This window comes from Zootermopsis nevadensis, unplaced genomic scaffold, assembly GCF_977971745.1.
Source record: "Zootermopsis nevadensis isolate Lab colony 2312 unplaced genomic scaffold, Znev_1.0 Znev_ptg000007l, whole genome shotgun sequence".
In the NCBI taxonomy this organism is placed as follows: Eukaryota; Metazoa; Arthropoda; class Insecta; order Blattodea; family Termopsidae; genus Zootermopsis; species Zootermopsis nevadensis.
This window is the reverse complement of record NW_028259139.1, coordinates 18,787,268-18,793,267: the sequence shown is the minus strand read 5'-3', so window position 1 is coordinate 18,793,267 and position 6,000 is coordinate 18,787,268. Positions and strand designations below refer to the sequence as shown.

The following is a 6,000-nucleotide window of genomic DNA, read 5'->3' as shown; positions in this document are numbered from 1 at the left end:
TCAGAAATCAATAGTGAGGCGCATCTGCAAACCTGGTTTCTTCAATCAGCCTGTCCACATGTCAGCACGCTTAATCCGACTTTATTCTTGCCATATGTTTTTTTCCATGACTTCATATTGCCATAAGGCACTTACATTTATTGTACAAATTCACTTTTTAAATAAACTTGGAAAAAAGATTTTAAAGAGAATTCATGCTTCCTTTTTATAATTTAGGAAGAGAAATAGGAAATATGCATACTAAAAAGGAAAGGTCTGCTAGCATATGCAATATTTTGATTCTACGCAACTGCACAGCGCAGACCAAGTGATGATCCTGTTTACTTCAGAAGGAAAGTTATCTCACTTTATATTTTTATGTTACGACAATAAAGAAATTGGGTCCAATTTGTGAAGGGAATGCTGCATTCCATTAAAATTGGTTCAGAAAATTCTGATATGGATTTATTGTCACCAACCGATGATGCAAATTTGAGATTACACAACACTGCCCTCAAAGTACTGTCCTTGGGCAACTATACACTTATCCATCAGCTGTACAGTTCTTGGAAGTACTACTCAAAACCATCTCCTGGAATGATCTTCAGAGCAGCATCCTTCACCTTGCCTGTCCCTTCAGCTGAGATTTCACAAACCTGATGGCAAGACAACCAGCACTGTCACCCTGGCATCCGCCAAGAAGCTACAATGCTGACGCCTTCACTACCGACGAGGAGAACGCCCGATCGATGGAGAATTCAGCACATTGCATTTCAACACTATTTAGCGTGCCACCGCATCACAGCTATCCCAATGGTGCTTCTTCATGAAACCATCACTCCTTTCCAATTTCTGTGCCCACGACTACTTGAATTTTGGATTACCTTATCAAATTATTAGAATGGGGTAATCAGTGATTTCTGTATGAATGAAACCTACGAAGCTTGAGCATCTGAAATTAGAGATACTGAATAGTAACTGATTAAATTATCTGTGGTGCTTATTTCTTCCTGCCACCTCTTTCCTTCAGTTGCAAATTGCTGACTGTACCAGGCACGATATTATAATATGCCAAGGAATTGGAATCGTTTAAAAAACAAACCCTACAACATAGAACTGCACAAAAAACTTAATTATTACTGTAGACACTTTCTTCTCTGGACAAAGCTGAATTTAGGATAATGGAATTCAGTCATCATAAGAATTATGATATATTACACTCTGCTCAGACATCAGTGCAGGTGGCCATTACTAACTCAGCATGTTAGAGGCTGACAGAATATATTCACTTTACACCACTTGCACTACATAAATTATATAAGACCTGATGACGGAGGCAGTATGACCTCTGAAAGGTTGGTAAACATCGACCAGACTACACAGCGCAACAACCCAGAAGACAGAAATCTTCTTACTCTGATGATGGAGGCAGTATGACCTCTGAAACGTTGGTAAACATTGACCAGACTACACAGCGCAATAACCCAGAAGACAGAAATCTTCTTACTCTGATGATGGAGGCAGTATGACCTCCGAAACGTTGGTAGACATCGATCACACTACACAGCGCAACAACCCAGAAGACAGAAATCTTCATACTCTGATGATGGAGGCAGTATGACCTCTGAAACGTTGGTAGACATCGATCACACTACACAGCGCAACAACCCAGAAGACAGGAATCTTCATATTCTGATGATGGAGGCAGTATGACCTCCGAAACGTTGGTAGACATCGATCACACTACACAGCGCAACAACCCAGAAGACAGAAATCTTCATACTCTGATGATGGAGGCAGTATGACCTCTGAAACGTTGGTTAACATCGACCAGACTACACAGCGCAACAACCCAGAAGACAGAAATCTACATAAATTATGTATCCAGCAATCTGCAGTCAATGTACTGAACTAATCAAGAAAAAATCAAGTACAGCAGACTCAATGAACATGACATGTTTTTACAAATCTCTCTATTATGCCCTTATCCATTGTCTGTATAAGTTTTTTAAATAATTTAAAAAATCATACTTTGAAGGATGCACCTTTCTTCAAAATGTGATCTTTTAAGGCATTTTAAAAACTCTCAATAGATGTTGGATGGGGGGGGGGGGGACAGAGAAATGTGGTTTCAGCAACAAAACTGAAACTATAAATAACAGAAGTCTAAGGAAGGGAATTCCACCAAAAATACAGAATGGACAAACTGTACAGCAGAAATTTAAAATAATTTAATACATTTTGTTGGCAGTTCTGATTCTACCAGCAGCTTTTAAAACCAAAAAATGATGAAACCGTCAACTTCTTGGAAAACAGTCAGAAAGAACACAAGTTTATAGCATTATTTCTAAGTAATACTGAAGTGGATTTCAGGGCTGAATGTAGCATAGATTCTTGGATTTTCCTTTATTTGTAATCATCTGTGCTACTTCAACCCTCAATTACTGCAGACATTAGGATTTCACTGTAAAAAAAAACACCACTTAAAATTTTAGAGACCAAAAGCATTAAATAAACTGAAAACAAATACGGAGTTCTCACTGGTAACAATGCACATACTTACCTCTCACTGCAACTTCTGTTTGCCTGGAGGCATGCCTGTTTCCTCATGGATTTTTGCCTTGATAACAGGCATTTCATCTGATAATGTCAGCATCAGAGCCAGAAATTCAATCTCCACTCTGGCTTCTCGGACATAGTAGGCACAGCTACTTTAAGGGACATAGGTGGCTAAAATAAAATAAACCAAAACTGAACAAAACATATCTCTTTTTTACACACTCATTTATAGAACTGCGCTCATTACAGTTCTTGTGCTGAAAGTTCTGTGATTCATGCTGCCATTGCAGTTTAATACTTATCTGGACTGCCTTCCCTGTAAACCATATTCTTTATTGGTTATGTGTAGTAAATTATGAAAGTGTTATTTTTCAGTGTTTCTCAGTGACCAGACCTCAAAGAACATGGAAAAGCATCATGACTTGAAATTAACTTACATTCTTAGAAGTTCTAGTAGACAAAAATCCAGTGCAGAGGTGAGATGTAAAATAGTTTTACTGGTTATTAATATCTGTTACATGACGTGTATATATGAAATTGTTTTGTTATTGTCATTCAGATTGTTCCATCAGTGGAAGTAAATTTAGGAATCTTTGAGGCATTTCTGTTGCTCAAAGAAACGAACAGAGTGGAAAAACAAGGGAATCCCTAAATGTGGTAGAAGAAATAACAGACCTGCCTATTTTATTGTTTTCTTTTGATGCCAGAAAGATAAATGAGAGACAAAATGACACAAGATAATGTTATAGACAGTACAGGAACATTTTCACAGTCAGTGTAAATAAAACAGATGTAAGAAGTTGTTTTATTTTGCTCTTTGATTGCATTCCATTAAAAGCGTGACAGATTTTAAATATTTGGGAGCAACAATAATTAATCGAAATGATACTCATGAGGAAATCAGGAGGTGACTATATTCTGGAAACGCTTGAAACTTTTCAGTTCAAAATACTTTGTCTTACAATCTGATTGAATGGGCTACGCCCACAGCGATGGCTGCCTCGCCGGAAGCCATAGTTCCGGCCACGCCCCCAACTAGGGAGAAATGCTGTAATCGCAAACCTGAGTAATGGCCGCCATGCTGAAAGACATAGTTCGGACAGAAGGAGGGATGCTGTAATCCGGAACCAGAGATAATACTGCCACGCTGGAAGCCATAGTTCCAGTAAAGTTCACAGCCAGGGTGAAATGCTGTAAGGAGGTATAGTGGTCGTAGTATATTTTTGGCTGGTGGTGTTTTATACATTTTCACACGTAATTGAATCTGCATTGTAGGAAAGTATGCTGTACAGGCACTTTCATGTCATACCAAATAGATATTGGTGTACAGGATTTGTGTTGTTACAACATAATTTGTGCCACGTGTGACATATGGGAGTTCTTGAAATAAAACGATAAACTCTTTGTTATTAAGAAAAATAACCTGTCTTGCAGAAGTTATGAATTGTGTTTCTTGAAACGTTGGTTTTATTCTACAAGTACCTGCAAAATTAATTGTGAGTCAGGTAGTCATGGTGCAGAGACTGACTATCCTCATTGAAACTTTTTGTGATTTTCCTCAGTCCCCTTGAACAAATGCCAGGATAGTGCTTTAAATTAGGCCACAATCATCTTCCATCAACATTCTTTCCAATTAATTACTCAGTAACCATCCTGTTATTCAGTGCTCTTTATTATGAGATATTGAGAGTCTTCAGTAAACCCAAAATAAATAATTGCTGTTATTGAATGAAGATTGTTTTAAATGCTCTGTTCTTAAAAATATGGTGACTGGGATTGCTTGTGCAGTTGTACCACTCGCAGTGGGGAGCATGAAGTTGGTGGTAAACCAGTTGGATAAGCAGCAGCAGACTGTTTCTACTATCATCGCAGAGACCTTGCAATGTGGACTGGACTCGCAAGGTAACGGGTATCGCAGCTCACAGGCTGACCCTCTTTGCCTTTTACCTCGAGTGGAGGAATGTGTACCCAACATCTGTGGAGTAGTTCAGCCCGGTAAGCACACATTTCCAAATTACATCAGCTCTTGATGTATCTAGGAACATTAATGGTATTTTTAATTAATGAACATCTTCTGGAAGGAATCCTTGGACTTCATAACATTCCATTTGCATCGTGGTGAAATTAGCTTTATTTATGAATTAAACATCTGACACTCTGGTAACAGAACCGAAGGACTCGGTGCTGCAAATTACAAAGGCTGCCATTGGACATGGCTTCGAGCTAGTGCCATCAACCTCTGATTCGTACAACTGCTTATCTGAGATGCAGCTTAACATCCTATTTTCTATTTGATAGTCATACAAGTTACCTTTTTTCATCACATTTCTTTACCACAATTCTGTAAGCATTTCTTGTGACCCCCATTCTAGCTACATGTCATATTTTACACTCCATTTTTATTTCAGTAATGCGTGGTCGTGGTGAGACGTGTTCCTCGATAAATCTGACAAACACGTAAATTTTAAAGGCAAAGATTTCAGAGAAATGGTGCATCTGGTACTAAATTAAATATGGTTTTCTTTTTAAACACATACAAAAACAGTTATAATTATTTGGTTTTTGTTCAGGGTGATATGGTGTAGTTTTTATGCACAGTAATGTTGTCTGAAAGCAGCTGAATGTGTGATTAAGTTTGAGAAATAAAGAACATGGAAAAAATATGTGATGAATTTAAGGGAAGCTTACAAAAGAAATAAAAAATTTATGCAGCAATGAAGAATAATATGAATAAAAATCTGAATTTAAATGCCCAATAGACAAAGAAAAGTTGGTCTGGATAGTAAAAATGTGTTTCTTTAGACGTGGATGGAATACTTTGAGGAATTATTAAACTGACAACGTATTGTTGAGGACAGTACTGAAAATTGTAGTACATCAGACAAGGTTACAGCTGTAAACGGCAATAACACAAAAGAAAAATAATATAGCACTACGATGTGATAAAATATCTGTCAAAGCGATTAACACGGTAACAAGAGTCAGGACCCATTGGTTATGTTGAGTCAGGAGAAAAATTTTAATAGAAAACAGACCATCAGAGGACTCCTATAAAGGAATTACCAAACCAGTTTACAAGAAGGGAGACAGGAAACTATAAAGGAATTAGTGTTGTGCCAGACATTAAAATTTGCAGAAGAATACTTTGTAATGCAGTCAGAAATTTTGTGGTCTTGACCTAGACGCAGCTGCTCTCAGACAACTCTCCCTGAGTTGGAACACGTTCTTGCCGCCATTGGTACAGTTGCCGGAAGCAGTTCTGGAATTGCTGTGTCTGGATGTCACACGGAGCATCTTGCCTGCTGTTGAAACGATGACCTCTCAAATGTTTTTGTCTCTTGAGGAAAGAGACATCGGATAGTGAGAGATCATGCGATTAAGGTAGACGTGATGACACAACAGTATTGTGTTCAGCGAGCGATTTTTTGCACGAGATTTGAGAGGAGTGTTATCGTGCAAAAG

At 38.1% G+C, this 6,000-nt stretch overlaps 2 long non-coding RNA genes across 2 annotated transcripts; one reads left to right on the top strand and one right to left on the bottom strand.

Moving 5' to 3' along the window:
• Window positions 1-426: 426 nt before the first annotated feature.
• LOC110839280 (uncharacterized) lies at window positions 427-3,117 on the bottom strand. The gene is made up of 3 exons (XR_015533992.1): window positions 2,976-3,117; window positions 2,543-2,709; window positions 427-1,082 (listed from the first exon to the last, which is right to left on the bottom strand). It is a non-coding gene; the product is annotated as an uncharacterized LOC110839280 (long non-coding RNA).
• On the top strand, window positions 2,702-3,346 carry LOC147874662 (uncharacterized). Its single transcript, XR_015533993.1, has 2 exons — window positions 2,702-3,014; window positions 3,098-3,346. It is a non-coding gene; the product is annotated as an uncharacterized LOC147874662 (long non-coding RNA).
• Window positions 3,347-6,000: the final 2,654 nt, after the last annotated feature.